Source organism: Ailuropoda melanoleuca, chromosome 5 (genome assembly GCF_002007445.2).
Source record: "Ailuropoda melanoleuca isolate Jingjing chromosome 5, ASM200744v2, whole genome shotgun sequence".
Taxonomy (NCBI): Eukaryota; Metazoa; Chordata; class Mammalia; order Carnivora; family Ursidae; genus Ailuropoda; species Ailuropoda melanoleuca.
The window spans coordinates 3,996,942-4,014,351 of record NC_048222.1 but is presented as its reverse complement, the minus strand read 5'-3'; positions in this window follow the sequence as shown (position 1 = coordinate 4,014,351).

Genomic DNA, 17,410 nt, shown 5'->3' with positions numbered 1-17,410 from the left:
GTACCGCTCTAGGTTGTTGTTGTTGTTGTTTTTTTTTTTTNGAGCCTGATGTGGGGCTCGATCCCATAACGCTGGGATCACGCCCTGAGCCGAAGGCAGACGCCCAACCGTGGTGCCACCCAGGCGCCCCTGTTTTTTTTTTTTTTAAAAACATCTGCTTTAAAACAATTGTACAATATTTAATCCAAAAAAGGAAGGTGGCCCTTTTTGAGAACTTTTTAAATTGTTTGCTACCTATCTCTGAATTATTTCACCCTATCCAGAAATGCAGCAAGTCTTTGTTCATAGAATAGCAACCCCATCATGTGGCATATTGCTGAAATTGCTCCTACTGGCTTGTTAGGGTTAAGTGTATTTTCATACCCAAAAGGAAATTTTTTAAAATTCACTAATTTATTTACTCATTTAACATCTATTGAACAGATATATGGTAGGCGTAATACTAGGTACCCAACCAAAAAATTCAAAATCAATACTGTAATCTATTCACACTCATGCTGAAATCTACACAACATCAAAAATAAAACTGGTTGACCCCCAAGATATTGACATACATTCCTATTCAAATTACCCATTAGATTATTTTAATTAGAATACAAGATCTGTGGTAGTTTAAACTCCCTAAAAAGTTTGTTGAATCAGAGCTAGGACGAGGCTAGTTGATAGCTGTACCGGGATGACATATTACCCCAATAATGGGGACCTCTTCCTCCCACTCTCAGAATATATTTTGTCAGGAAATGCCAAGAGAACCCAACAGAGCAACAACTTTCAAATTGCATTAGCTGACACCGAAACCCAAAACCGACACTTGGTTTGATTTCTTTTTAATTAAGTTTTTCTCCACTTCTTCCAAACCTTCAGAAATAATATTTTTTAGATTAATGGCTTTACTATTACCAAAGGCCAGAAATATGCCCTGGGTTTGATTCTCATGTATAAATCATAGAACAAAGGGATTGTTCTACAAATTAGGCATTTGTGCTCTTTGTAAATGTGATATTACCAGGGTCTTTCATGCACAATGAATATTGAGCACAATTCTGTTCATTAATAAGATCCAAAGCTCGTAGACAAGGCCACTGTTCTAAGAAAGGATTTTTGCACATTTCTGTTAAGTGCACTCCTTGGTTTTCTCGACTACATCGCTACATAAAAATTGATATTCTGAAACATATATTTACAATAAAAATTTTAAGGGGATTCAAAATTTAAAATCAAAAGAGGATGACTTTAAAATTCCCTTCTGTTAATAATCACACTACAAACTCTCAATAACACTGCTGAATTTATAATGGTTTGCATTCTTAGTAGTCATTATTTTCATTGTTTAAAGCAAGAGTTTCTGTTTAAAAAGGGGATGCAAATTGCATTTTACTGTCATGAAAACTCTGAAAATTGAAGTAAACATCAAGTCATTCATATCTCAAATATGTAACAAGGACAGACTTTACAAATTTAGCAGATATAGAAATGAATGTTTGAGGACTAGAGATTTCAGCTACAATGGGAGGTTACCAATGTGTTTACTAGGTATCTGGCACTGAAACTCAAGAATTCTTCCCAAAGGATTACATACTCCAAGAGTAAGAGTGCAAAGCATATGGGGGCGCCTGGGTGGCACAGCGGTTAAGCGTCTGCCTTCGGCTCAGGACATGATCCCAGCATTATGGGATCGAGCCCCACATCAGACTCTTCCGCTATGAGCCTGCTTCTTCCTCTCCCACTCCCCCTGCTTGTGTTCCCTCTCTCGCTGGCTGTCTCTCTCTCTGTCGAATAAATAAATAAAAAATCTTAAAAAAAAAAAAGAGTGCAAAGCATATGAATTTGTCTGCCCTGTCCAATCCAGTAACCACTAGACACAGACACTGAGTATTTGAAATATGGCTGGCTATTGTAACTAAGAAATTGAATTTTAAATTTTATTTAATTTCAATTTATATCCATTGCAATAGCCTCATATGACCAGTTGCTGCCATATTGAACAGTGCAGGTCTGAATCACACATCCTGTTTTTAGGTGTTATTTTATCTTTAATGTTCTTTAATCTCAGCCTTTTTATGATATTCACATTTTTTGGGGAATATATTTGGTGGGCCATTTTTATAGCTCTTACTCCTCACCTGGAAATTCTTTTCTGGAACTTATCTTTGCCAAATTTGTAGGGTGTTTTTATTCCTGTGAATCCTGAGAATTTAATACTAATCAAGTGGACAATCATCCCACAAAGAATATTGCAAGAGATACAAGGATATATAAAAGGGATATCTCTGAAGACAGAGAACTCCCAAAGTCAAGGAAGAGCATACAGGAAGAGTATGGACTTCAGGTGTATAACCTGAGGTCTTGGGAGACTATGGAGTCAACTGTTGATATAGAAGAAGACAGGCAAAGAAAGGAGCCATGAGATCTCATGAAGCCTCGTTATATGGACAGGAAGGATTGAGTATTCTGGTGGAAGGAAACAAAGCAAGGAAATAATAAAGTACTTAATCCCAACAGTTCATGACCTTAATAATGAAGCTGTAAGTCCTACAACTCTGTTATATGTCCACCTAATATAGGGAGATGAAACAGATACACAAAAGCCATCAATGAAAATGATATCATTAATCATTTGAATAGTAGAGAAAGGTCAATAGGAATTTCTGTGAAAAGTTAGGAAGTAGATGAAAAAAAATCAGGATATTTTTATAGAGTAACAATAGGTGTGATTTGAAACAAACAAAATGTATTTATATGTTGCTGTATATGACTCTAACTGCTATTATAAAAGGTTGGACTATGTTACAAAGAAGTGGTATTTGTACAACTTTACTAATATACCAAAACCCACTGAATTGTATATTTTTCAAAGAGTGAATTTTGGGTTATATAAGTAATATCTTAATAAAGTTGCAACAAAATTTTGGGCACCTGGGTGGCTCAGTCAGTTGAGCATCCAACTCTTGATTTCATCTCAGGTCATGATCTTAGGGTCTTGCGATCAAGCCCCACATCAGGCTCCGTTCTGGGCGTGGAGCCTGCTTGGGATTCTCTCTCTCCCTCTGCCCCTCCCCACCCCCTGTCTCTCTTCCTCTCTAAAAAGAAATAAAAAATTTTTTAAAAAATTGCAACAAAATAATATACAAAACAAAACAAAAAAAGTCTGCAGGAGAAAAGAAGACCCTTTTCTCAAGGGAGGATGGTTTAGGGAGTGCAGGTCGAGCTAGAGATTTGGGAGAGCTGAATTTCTCCATTCAATCAGTAGAGAAGAAATATAAATGTTAGCTGGAATAGTCATCCTGAAGATGACTTTGGGAAAAGGGGTGGGAGACATAAGGTCCTGCACGGGTTCAAGAGTTACAAAAGGGAGTGGGTTGGGGGATGAGGTAACCATGTATGTGATGGGAATTAACAAGGGCACAGGTGGTGATGAGTGCTGGGTGTTATACCCAGCTAATGAATCATTGAACACTACATCAAAAACTTATGATGTACTATATGCTGGCTAACTGAACATAATAAATAAATAAATAAAAATAAAAGCCCTCAAGGACTGAGCATCCTTAACGGACTTTGGGACATGAGAAATACACTAAATAGGGATTTTTAAGTCATTTACCATGGCATTCCTATGCACCTGTCTCTTTTTTGGTCTTACAATGCTTTAGTAAATGTTACATTTCTCACCAATTCTTTTTCATCAGTATGGATTCTTCAAGGGGAAATTAAAAGAAAACTATGAGTTACTTAAAGGCAAAAACATACCACATGGGAGAGCTGAAGTTGAGGACAATGAGATGCTGTTGTGTAACTCTCTGGGAATTAGCAAAAATTGCAAGAAGAATAAGACTTTCAAAAACTGTGGAATTGGTGAGGTTTAAGATGAGATTTTCAATTAACTCTTCCTGATGGCTACAGTTGTACAAGCAGGGGCAGAGACAGGGACAGACATCCCCAGAAAATTGTTAAGATGCAAGGATCAGCAAATATATTCAAGTGTCTCCTCCTTCTGTCCCGTGTTTCTGCCAGCATAAGGCAAGCACACCAGTGCCTGTAGTCCATCTCAGCCCCACTCAGTGTTGCCTTCAAGGAGGTGTCTCTTCCATTCAGTCAGCAAACATTTCTCAAGTCCTTGCAAAGAGCAACATTTTTCTCTAAGAAAAAATGTAGTCCATGCTGAGAAAACATATTATCTCTCAGGTAATTAAATGATACAATGCTGTTTCAGTAGTTTATCATTTTAATAATTAAGCTTTAAGCATCGTAATTGTTTGTTACATGACTGGCTAACAAGAATATTCCGTGTGTGTGTATCAAATATACATATTTACATATAGATGGGCATGTACATTTAATCATAAAATATTTGTAAATGTTTTATTTCTATATATACTATGTAAATCAAGAATTCATATGCTGTGTTTATAAATAGTGCTGGTCTTAACACTATTTATATACATAGTATATTAATTCTGTATTAATACTATGTATTAATATACTGTGCAAGGGACAGAGAGATGTTTTAAATATGGCATGTGTGTGTATTCAACAAAAAGAACTTTATTAATTATTTTTAAAAATATAGAGAGGACAATAAAAAATTTAATGAAGTGTTACAAAGTAGATGGGAAAAATCAAGAATTCCTAAGCATTGGTATGGTTCAAAGCAAGCAAAAGTTATTTCTATATACAATTCCAAATGCTTCTGTTAGAGAATGGATTATGTTAGAGAAGACCTCTCTGCACTCCCCAATTCAGGGTGATTTGGGAGTTCAGGGTGGATTAGGCACTAGGGGGAGTTGAATTGCTTGTATACCAAAGATGAAGAACTATGTTTCCAAGGGGTCTTAGTGTGCCAAAACTGAGGTCAAGCTCAATTCCCTATGACACTGATTCCATTTTCAACTTCCTGTGTGAGGTGGTCCTCACCTTTGTTACTGTACCATTGACAGAAAAATGGGCTCTTACCTTATTTGCATAATCAGGTAAAGAAATCCTAAGGTCACACCCAATAGAAATCGACTCTACTTTCTTGTTCCTCTCTTGACACTTCTAAATGAGTTTTGTTGTCTCAGAAATACACCTGAGATGAGAACTCTCAGAAGAGAATAGATCACCCTTCAAAGGCCACCCTGTTCAACAGGCATCCCCTAGTCCATGTGATTATGTGGACAGTTCTAACTGAGATGTATGTGTCAACTACACACCAGATTTCAGACTTAGTATGAAAAAATTTTAATTTCTCACTAATAATTTTATATCAATTTCATGTTCAAATGGTAATCATGCTAAACAGACTAAATTACCAAAAGTAATTTCCTACATTTCTTTATACTTTTTTTTAAAGATTTTATTTATTTATTTGAGAGAGAGAGCCAGAGAGCACAAGCAGGGAGAGTGGCAGAGGGAGATGGAGAAACAGGCTCCCCGCTGAGCAGGGAGCCCAATGTGGGGCTCAATTCCAGGACTCTGAGATCATGACCTGAGCCCAAAGCCTGATGCTTAACCTCTTAACCATGTAAGCCATCCAGGTACCTCACACTTTTTTAAAGTAGGCTCCACACCCAGCCTGGAGCTCAACATGGGGCTTGAACTCATGACCCTGAGATCAAGACCTGAGCTGAGATCAAGAGTGGGACACTCAATTGACTGAGCCACCCAGGCACCCCTTTATATATTTTTAATGTGATTACTGGAAAATTTAAAATTAAATATGTAGCTCTATTTTTATGCGTAGAGGACAGCATTGGAATGGAGGACTTATAAAATAAGAACTACAAATGGCATAACGTGAAAAAACATTTATCTTCACAGCTAATCAAACTAATGAAAACTTACCTAACCATTAGGTTTCAAGTTAGCAAGGTATTTAAAAACGTTAATACATATTATTAGCAAGGACATAATGAGATAAGCATGCTTACATATTACTGATGAGGTCATAAATTGTATATGTTAATTTTATTATATAAATGTATATTAAATTAATATATATAATTTATTATACAAATAAATTTTTAAATCATAAAATCTTTCTTTAAAAATTGGAAATGCATTTAAAAGCCTTTAAAATATTGGCTCCCTTTTACCAATTAACTTTACTTAGGAGGTATTTAAAAGGAAATTATCAGATTTATGTCCAGATGTTGGTTTGGTACTATTTATTTTAGAACCATATTACAATACTCTGTATAGTAAAAATAAGGAAATACTTAAATAAAATAGAGCTGATTCACATGATAGAATATTGTCCATATTCTGGCCATGGCACATTTGTAACACTAATTTAATAATAGATGTTCATGCACTAAAATACAAAAATATAGGGGCGCCTGTGTGGCACAGCGGTTGAACGTCTGCCTTCAGCTCAGGGCATGATCCCGGCGTTCTGGGATCAAGCCCCACATCAGGCTCCTCCACTATGAGCCTGCTTCTTCCTCTCCCACTCCCCCTGCTTGTGTTCCCTCTCTCGCTGGCTGTCTCTATCTCTGTCGAATAAATGAATAAAATCTTTAAAAAAAAAAAAAGAGAGAAAATAACCTATAGTCCCATCCTCCTCCCCCCCCAAAAAAATTCCAAAAATATAAACATAGTTGACCATAATAATCTAGCTAACATTAATTTTTTCTTTTTTTATAGTAATATTTTTTATTATATTATGTTAGTCACCATACAGTACATCCCTTGTTCTGATGTAAATTTGATGATTCATTAGTTGCATATAACACCCAGTGCACCATGCAATACGTGCCCTCCTTACTACCCATCACCAGCCTATCCCATTCCCCCACCCCCCCTCCCCTCTGAAGCCCTCAGTTTGTTTCTCAGAGTCCATAGTCTCTCATGCTTCATTCCCCTTCTGATTACTCCCCCTTTCTTTAACCCTTTCTTCTCCGACCGATCTTCCTACTTCTTATGTTCCATAGATGAGTGAAACCACATGATAATTGTCTTTATCTGCTTGACTTATTTCACTTAGCATTATCTCCTCCAGTGCCATCCATGTTGCAGCAAATGTTGAGAAATTGTTCTTTTTGATAGCTGAGTAATATTCCATTGTATATATGGACCACATCTTCTTAATCCAGTCATCTGTTGAAGGGCATTTCGGCTCCTTCCACAATTTAGCTATTGTGGACAATGCTGCTATGAACATTGGGGTGCATATGGCCCTTCTCTTCACTACATCTGTATCTTTGGGGTAAATACCCAGTAGTGCAATGGCTGGGTCATAGGGTAGCTCAATTTTTAACTTTTTAAGGGACCTCCACACTGTTTTCCAGAGTGGCTGTACCAACTTGCATTCCCACCAACAATGTAGGAAGGATCCCCTTTCTCCACATCCTCTCCAACAATTGTTGTTTCTTGCCTTGTCAATTTTTGCCATTCTAACTGGCATAAGGTGGTATCTCAGTGTGGTTTTGATTTGAATATACTTTCGGTTATTGATACAGATTTTGTAAACATTAGCATGAATTATGGGAAGTAAAGAAAAAATGAACAAAATGGGTGCAGTATTTGCTGGTGTCACTCATCACATCCTCCCTATTTTCTCTTTCAAATATCCTCAACTTAGAAATGTCTTAAATAGGCACATAAATAGTTTATATCATTTCCTTTAGATGCATTGCCTTTTTTCTCTCACTTTTTTCCTACAAACCAAGTGATTACAAGAACAGATAAGCTCTCAAATGTTTCTTTGAAAACACTAATGTTAAGTTTAAAATAAATGCTTTCTGTCTCCCTTATGTAGATGTTAACATGTTCTATGCTTTCTTTCTGATTCATATAAAAAGAATCATCTCACTAAATTTACATATTTATCTCCAACTCTCATTTTGAGCCATATTCATTTTATTTATTAGTCACTGAATACCCAATAACATTTAATTAATATGTTTAAAAATTTCTCTCTGCCAAAAAACAAAAAAAAACATGGCTTTAGATAAGTATTTAAATGTAAAAATAGTGACTTAATTGACTAAATATAAAAACTCAGGTCAATAAGTCTTGGCATAAGAAACACATCAGAATTTTTCTGGCTAGTGTCTGATGTTGACCATGAATAAACTTACGTTCTAATTCCTGTCTTTTAGTGGATCATTGTTGAAGAGTAGAGAGCAATGTTTCTAACCATCTGGATTATTCTTCACATTTGCCAGTCTTAGTTCCAGCAGAGGTAATGGTATCATGGCCGTATCACCCAAAACCAAACTTTGAATCAACTTACTAAGGCATTGGACATGTCAGCTCAAAGTTGCTTCCTTGAAGACAAGGGTCATTTCAAAGTCACTAAATAAGATTCCAATTTTCTACATGGAATGACCAAAACGAAGGGTGCGTGTTTATTCTCAGGATCTGCAATTAGAACTTAGCATGAATAAAAACTGGAAAATGCCCAGGTGAATGTGTACTTGCAGACGTTTTTTAACTTCTGTGATAACAAGTGCCTGCCTACTACTTCGTGCACAATTTGGCTTATGAATGACATGGGTCTTGAGCAATACACACTTTTGGGCTTTGGTACCATCTGGCATTGTATGCCCAAACACAGCTCCCGCCGCGCAAGGTGACATGTCAAGCAGTTAAGAGAGCAGAGAATGGTCTTGATCATATTGACAACCTTGACAATTGGCACAGTTCTTATAAAATAGTGGCATTCACAAGTGCTGCTATTATCTCTTAATGCATAAGAATAATCCTATATATAGTCAACAAAATTGGGATATTCAGGAAAATATTCTTGAGCCCTCAAGTTGGTGGAATGAGTATTTCCCCCAATAAATAACAGTTATAGTTCTTAACTGTGGCATACTTTACTTAAAATCCACTCATTTTATGCATTTAGTTCAATGGAATTTGACAATGTATATACTCATGATATAAATTTCCTTCAAAGCACTGATTACACTTCACCCCAATTTGTTGTGTTGTGATTTAATTCCACTCAATTCATTTCTTCTTCAACCCATGGATTATTTAGGAGAGTATTTTTACTTTCCAAATATTTTGTGGTTTCCCAGGTGTCTTTCTCTTTTACATTTCTACTGTAATTTTCTTGTGGACGGAGTATACACTCTGTATGATTTAAGTTCTTATAAATTTACTGAATTTTTTTTTATTGTCCTGAACTGACTCTAGTTATCTTAATGTTCCAGGTCACTTGAAAAGAACGTGGTTTCTTCTCTTGTTGTACTGTTCCATAAATATCCATCAGGTCATGTGGGTAGTGGTGTTTCCACTTTCAGTACCCTGACTGACTTTTCTGTCTACTCAGACTTCAGTCACTGAGAAAGGGTGTTTCAACCTCCACACACAATTGTGGTATCATCTAGTTTTCTTTTGGCTCTCTTAGTGCTGGTTTCACACATTTACAAGCTCTGTTATGGGGCTTATTTATTTTAGGAGTATTATGTTTTTTTCATGAATTGTTCCTTTGTATCATTTTTATACTTTATTCTTTATCCTAGATAATATTTCTTCTCCTGGGGTGTAATTTGTTTACCAAACTTTATTATGCTTAATATTTGAAGATTATGTAATGTTTCATCCTCTTGCTTTTAACTGATTGTGTTGTTACGTTTAAAGCATATTTTTTGTAGGCAACATACAGTTGAGTCTGGGTTGTTGTTCTTGTTATTATTGTTTTTAATCCATTCTGACAATTTCTGCATTGTTATAGGAGGGCTTAGTTCATTTACATTCAGCGTAACTATTATATGGTTTATCTTGGTGTAACATGTTACTATTTAACACTTTGTTCCATCTAGTTTTGGTTCCCCCCCCCACCATCAATTCTGTGACATCCATTTGGCAGAATTGGGCATTTTTAATGTATTCTTTTGATATATTGATGTGCTTCTTTATTTTTATTTTTGCTGGTTGTGCCAGAGTTTACAGTAGCATCCATAAGTTATCAAAGTGTATCTTTTAAACATTGCACCACTTCATGGAAAATGTAAAAATAATACACTTGAACTCACCCTCTTCCAGATTCGTGCTCTCCCTGTGGTATGTTTTACTTCTGCATAAGCTACAAACTCCATATAGTATATTATCATCTTTATTTTAGTTAATAATTTTTTACTTTTACTTTTAAAGTTATCATATAGGAGAATTGACTTTATTGTAACTTTTGTGTATAGTTCTTTGTATTGTAACACATGTATGTGTTTGTGTAACCACCACCATCATTAGAATACAGAAAAGTTTCAAACTCCCTGAAAATCCCTTGTGCTACCAAGTTGTAAATATATCCTGTGATCATTAATTTTATGTGTCGACTTGACTGGGACACTGGGTGCCCAGCTATTTGGTCAAACATGATCTTGGGTGTTTCTGTGAGGGTGTTTTTGAATTAGTTTAACACTGACATCAATGGACTGAGTAAATCGGCGTGCCCTCTCTAATGTGCATGGGACTCATCCTACCAGTTGAAGGCCTGAGTAGAACAAAAAGGCTGACATTTGTTTTAGTAAGAAAGAAATTTCTCCTGTCTCCTGGCTTTTGGGCTGGGACATCAGTTTTTTCTGTCTTTGGACTTCACCTGAAACATCATCTCTTCTAGGGTCTGGAGCATGCTCCAGTCTTCAGGCTACACCATCAACTCTCCTGGGTCTCCAGCTTGTCAACTCATCCTCCAGGGCTTGGGACTTCTCAGCATCCAGAATCATATGAGCAAGCTCCTTATAATGATGTATGTCCTGGCCACCGGGGTGGCTCAGTTGGTTAAGCATCTGCCTTCAGCTCAGGTCGTGATACCAGGGTCCTGGGATTGAGCCCATGTTGGGCTCCCTGCTCACAGGGAGTCTGCTTGTCCCTCTACCTTTCCCCCCTGCTTGTGATCTCGCTCTCTCTCTCTCTCACGTGCTCTTTCTCTCTCAAAGAAATAAATAAAATCTTAAATAAGAGAAAAATATATATCCTATTGCTTCTGTTTCTCTGGAGAACCCAGACTAAGGCATCCACCCCAGTCCCTGGTCCCTGGAAACCCCTGATCTGTTCTCCATCACTATCATTTTTTTTTAATTTTTTTTTAAAGATTTTATTTATTTATTTGACAGAGATAGAGACAGCCAGCGAGAGAGGGAACAAGCAGGGGGAGCGGGAGAGGAAGAAGCAGGCTCATAGCAGAGGAGCCTGATGTGGGGGCTCGATCCCATAACGCCGGGATCACGCCCTGAGCCGAAGGCAGACGCTTAACCGCTGTGCCACCCAGGCGCCCCTCCATCACTATCATTTTTATCTTTTTGAGAATTTCATACACATGACACAATAGCACATATCACATTTTGAGATTGACTTATTTCATTTAAAATAATGCATGTGAAATTTAAGCATGCTGTTGAATGTTTCAGTTGTTTATACCTTTATATTGTTCACAATAGTAAATTTTATGGATATGAAACAGTTTGTTTACCCATTCACTAGTTGAAGAGCATTTGAGTGTTTTCCAGTTTTTAGCTGTCATGAATAGAGATGCTATAGATGTTTGTGTGTAAGTTTTTGTGTGAGTGTAATTTTCATTTCTCTAGGGCAGAGACCCGAATTGGGATTGATGGGTTTAACCTTATAAGAAACCATCAAGTGATTTTATAGTTTCTACCAGCAGTGTTGGAGAGTTGGAGGTGTTCTCTATCCAGCACCCAGTACTACCAGCATTTTTTAGTTTAACCATTCTAATACACATATAGGAATGTTTCTTCGTAGGTTCAGATTGGATTTCCCAAATAAATGGCTAATGATGTTGAACATCTTTTCATGTGTTTATTGACCATCCTTGTATCCTCGTTAGTGGAGTGTCTATTCGTATTTTCTGCTTAGTTCGTAATCAGGTTTTATATCTTCTTATTATTGAGCTTTGAGAATTCTTTAAATATCCTGGATCCAAACTGTCACATATGAGATTTGAGAATACTTTCACCCATCTACAGCTTGTCTTTCATTCTCCTAACAGTGTCTTTCAAGTGCCAAAGATATTAAATATTGATGAAGTGTAAATTAATCAAATTTTTTATCAGTCGTGTTTTGGATATCATATCTAAGCACTCTGCCTAGCCCCAGGTCAAAAAGTATTCACAAAAATAATTTTTTAAATATAAAAAGGTATAATAATAAGAGAGAGAAAAAGAGAGAGGAAAATGTTCTTTTATATTTACTATGCTGACTCACCTCATTCTCATATGTGGGTTCAGATTTCTACACAGGATTATCCTCCTTCAGCCAGAAGAATTCCCTATAATATTTTTTTTTGTAATATACATCTACTGGTGACAGATTTCTCTGAGCTTTTGTTTTTCTGAAAAGTTTTTATTTAAACTTCACTCTGCAGGACTATTTTCACTGAAAAAGAAAATTAGAGATTGGTCTTTTTTTTTTTTTCAGAGCTGTAATGATACCATTCTATTTTCCGGCTTGCATTTTTAAATAAATTTACAGTCATTCTTACCTATTTTCCCTTGTCAATAATGTTTTTTTTTTCTCTGCCTGCTTTTAAGAATTTCTCCTTATTACTGGTTTTCAGCAATTTAATTATTATGTACCCTTGGTTTTCTTTGTGTTTATTCTATTTAGGTTTGTTGAGCTCCTCCGATGCATGGCTTGATAATTTATATCAAGTTGAGAGTGATTTTAAGCCATAATTTAAAAATTATCATGACCCTCCTCTCCTTCTGCAATTTCCAATTATATGTATTTTGGCTTCTTTCCCATTTCCTCATACACCACTGAGCTCTGTGTTTTTTACCCTTTTGTTCTCCCTGTGCTTCATTTTGCATATTTTCAGTTATAGTGTCTTCAAACTCACCGATCTTTTTTTTTTCTTTAGTATCTAATCTTCCCTTAAGACCATCCCATGAATAATTCATTTTAAATATATATTGCATTTTCATTTCTAGAAATTCCAACTGGGCATTTACAATATTTTTAATATTTTTAATTTCTCCCTTCATTATGTCTATGTTTGACTTCATATATTTATACTTAATTGTAATAACTATGTTAATGCTAATTCCATCTCTGTTGTTATTTCCAGGTCTGTTTCTATTGGATGGTTTTTCTTCTGGTTAATGGATACCTTTTCCTGCTTCTTTGCATGTCTATGAATGTTCCTTGCATATCAGAAATTGTGAACATTATGTTCACAAAAAATGTTGTACTTTGTCTTGGCAATCCATTTTTCAGGCTTGTTTTCATTATTTGTTTGGGCAATCAGTTTTTAAGATTGGTTAGAATAAGGTAAGAGTAAATTTACTCTAGGGGTACTTTGGCCCCATGACCAAGGTGTTATCCTCCTCTGTTGTCTCTACTGAATGCCTCAAGTGTTCAGTGAGATCTCTGTACTCTGGCCATTAAAAACTCAAGCATCTTCTAGCCCTATATCAGCCCGAGGAATGTTTCAACTTATACCTTACTAGCAATGGTTGCTTGGATGACTTTGTGAGGTTTCGGTCTACAGATGTGCAGTTTGGTATTCTAGAAAATTCTCTCTTCAGAGCCCCTTCTCTTCAATACTCTGCCCCACCTCAACCTTCTCCAACAGAACTGCCTGGTATCTAGTATCTGACAACAGCTGGTTCATATATATTGCTCTCTTTTCTAGATGTTTATGGCAGGAAGACAAGTCAGAGTGATACCAGTTACTCCAACGTGGCTGGAAGTGGCTGCCATAGATAGTTACTGCTTTGTGCAAGAAAAATGTAAGTCTGAGGCATCCAAAAAAATGTTATACACCTCTTTTAAAGTAAGATATATTAATAACTCCATAACAACAGCAAATGATTCAGTCTTTTTAAAAAATTAAAACTGGAAAATCCTAGTTAATACATCTGTCTATTGAGATTGAAGGAAATAATACAGAAATTTTGAAGTTTTTTCAAGAGTTTACTCTTGAAATATGGTACTCCATCTGTTATCACAGAAAATGGAGACTTCATTAAGCAGTATCAAATTCCAGGAACAAAATTCATTTTACCCGGAAGGCACGTAATTTAAAATTCCTCTTGCAAAGTGATTATTGGGCTTACAGGGTGACTGTCTAACACATTTGACATGGTCAAGGTTTGCAAAAAACCTGCAGAACATGGAAATTCCTCCCCCACCTCCCAGCAAGAACAAGGATCTGAGCAATTGTAGACAAATGGCATGGGTACATTTCAAGCAACAAATGGACACCATATTTATTTATCTATGAAATACTTGAGTGTACTTCTTGCTCTGCTATATATTCTGTCTGGGAAAATAAACCACATCAATGGCCACATTCCATTTTCATTGGAGTTAAGACTGGAGAGAGAAAATAAGGAATGTAAAGATTTTTAGGCTTTTGAAATGAATAGTATTTGTTGTCACAAATATAAAGGTGTCGACTTTTACCAAATTCTTTCATCTTTTAAGGATATCTTATACAAACTAATTGACTCTAAAAATAAAACACATTTTCAAATAAAATTACAAGACTCTATTTGACAATCTACTTAAAGATCACTAACTTCTGTTTTAAGATGTTTGCTTCAGAGTGTTTGCAAAGATTTTTCATTTCACCTTTTCTTAATGGTAAATTATTAATGTTCTTATAAAAATGGTTAATGCTTTCTGGGCTCATAATATAACTTTTGTATGGTTATCCTTTCCTCATATTTCAAAAATACATTAAAATTTAATTTTACATTTGCCATGTCATTGTTCAAGCTGACAAGCTGTTAAACAGTTTTTATTTATTTGTACTATAGAACTTAATCTGGCCTTCCATTGTGAATATGAACAAAAATAAAAAAATGAAATGATTTTCTTATTCCCCCTAAGAAAATAAAATTTCATATGAAACAGTATTTAAGTAAAATAAGCATTGTGCTTCTCTCAAATAAACCAATTGGATAAGAATAAATATTTTATTCCCAATAAAATCTATAATAAACTTAGAACAATTTTCCATTGTCTAAATACGAAAAATGGATTAGTCATAGCTTGGAACTTAGCTAAGCAGAGCCCAGTTAAGCAGCACAGTAGGAGGCCATCTGAGAAAAGCCAGCACCTGGGATGGTCCCAGGTCATTGGAGAAGCAGATTAGGAGATGTTCTGAGAGGAAGTCCACTCTGGCAAAAGGAGTATGTTCACCAGAGACTCTGGAGTGCAGGGAGCATCAGAAATTTCACATAAGGTCACCTAGTTCCCAATGCAGTAGGCATGTACTTGCAGAAGGATCAAAGGTAAGGGATACAAGAGCAGATTAAACAAATGCCAAGACACATGCCATTAGCACTGACTTTATTTTGGAAATTGATTTCTTAGCATTACCAAGAGAAGCATGGAGACAGAGTTCAAAAGATAAAAACCCAGTTAAGTGACCCCAGAGCACAGAGTAAGCCTGAAACCCAACTTGGAACTGCACCAGCTGTAAAAGGTGCATAAATGCAACATAAACGTTGCACCCTACAATGGAGGGTAGAGTTGTGGAAATTGTTGCCGTGTAAGATTGGAATTAAACCCTACAGACCAGGTCAAGTCAAGGCTGAGGGCCCTGCTATCATGAGAGTAGAGGATACCCAGATAAATACAGCCAGTGTCTATGTTACTTATTACTATGTGTAACCTCAGTCTGAAATATATAATATCTTTCATTTAGATCCATATAGTAAACTGCACACATAACTTACTATAAAACACAAAGGCCTGTCACCTTTTTATGATGTTCCTTCAACAGGTTAGGTTTGCATGCTGTAGAGATTTTTACCTGCTAAGTGAACTAGTTGCCATCAGTAACAGTGCCATCTAGCTCTGCTGCGTAGACAAATAGTGGGAACGAACATTATGTAGTATAAAAACAAGAATAACTTTCATAGGAGGAGCACCTGTTGTGAGTCACCTACAATGCCGCAGACTTTATATTTCAATATCATGTTAATCCTTCTAGCCATTTTGGAAAGAGGTGGTAGTCTTACTGTAGAGCTAGGAAATGGGAATGAAGAAAGTTTAAAACCTGCCAATGGTCAAAAAAAAAAAAAAAAACCATCAAAATCAGACCTGGAATTTGAACCTAACCTTATGATGAAAATCCAAAATTGATACTCTTAACCTCTACACCCCTCAGTCCTTCAACATGAATGAATGAGAGAATGAACGGCTAGTATCTATCACACATTCATGTCTACAAAATGTCTTGTACCCTACCCAATCTAAAGGATTAGAGTCAGAACAAATAAATTGTGCCCTGAATGTAACTATGAAAACAATAAATATTACCTAATCTATAATTTAAAACACTTAAAATATTATGAGCCACGAATGGTTCAACCCAGAAATAGCAGCACTATATCCTTTCTCATGTTGTGAAGTTGAACTGAGAGTCAACTACCTAAGAATTTTGGATTTATTGCCACTGAATTCAGACGTTGTGACATTGTATTGAAAAGTCAACGAATGAAGCATCCATGTCACCAAAAACAGAAAAAGCGAGTGCATCTGAAAGTAGGTAGAAATAACTCTTCCTCACATTCCTAGGAAGGGACCTGCCAAAACATTAAATTCTGTCCCTAAAATACACAATGGTTACTTTTTGTGGCAGGCAGAGTAGAGTTTCTCCATCATGAATCCTTATATTTATTTATTTGTAAACTTCAGTGCTCAGAAAAACAATTAGGTAAGAAATCTGGTAGGTCAACAGTGGTAAATTTCATTCAGAGAAGTGTCCTCTCCCAAGATGAAGCTCTACTGGGGGTGAAACAGTAAAGGCTGGGGGCGTACAGCATGCTAAGAATTAAAATATTACCAGTCCTTTGTTGCATCAATGTCAGAAGTCCCAACAATGGAATGTAATAATCTAACTTAAAATTTAGAGAACTTTACTTGATGGAAGCCTTTTTGAAACTAAGGATTAGAAAATGCTATACAACTTAATCTATTACACAGATTTGACCAACACACAGTGGGACAAAATGGAACTGCACACTGTTTATTGGCATACACTAAGTCTAGAAAGTTATTTTCTTATGCACATTTAAGAAGATTAAAGAAGAGTAATCACATGTGGCTGATGAAAGAGTGATGGAGAGCAAAAACAAACAGAACTGTGAAAAAATAAACAAAAGTAAAACACTGGAAGTTATTTCTCAAAAAAAAAACCCTATTTTCTATTCTCAGTAAAATACAAAAAATCAAAAGTAGATAATGATTGATCATATGGTACTGTGATTTCTAATAAGAAATATATATTGGGCTCTTGTCCCATTTCTGTCACAGAATTCCTAAAACCCTTGGAATCCCCTAAGTGAAGAGAGCAGTAAAGTGTTTTTTGTTATCTTAACAAGGTGACTTTAGGAAGCACCTAAGGATGGGGACTGGTTGCCAGGGTAGCCAACCAACCGTACAATGAAAGGGTTAGAACTTGTAGTCCCATCCTCCACCCCTGGGAAGGGGAGAGGGGCTGGAG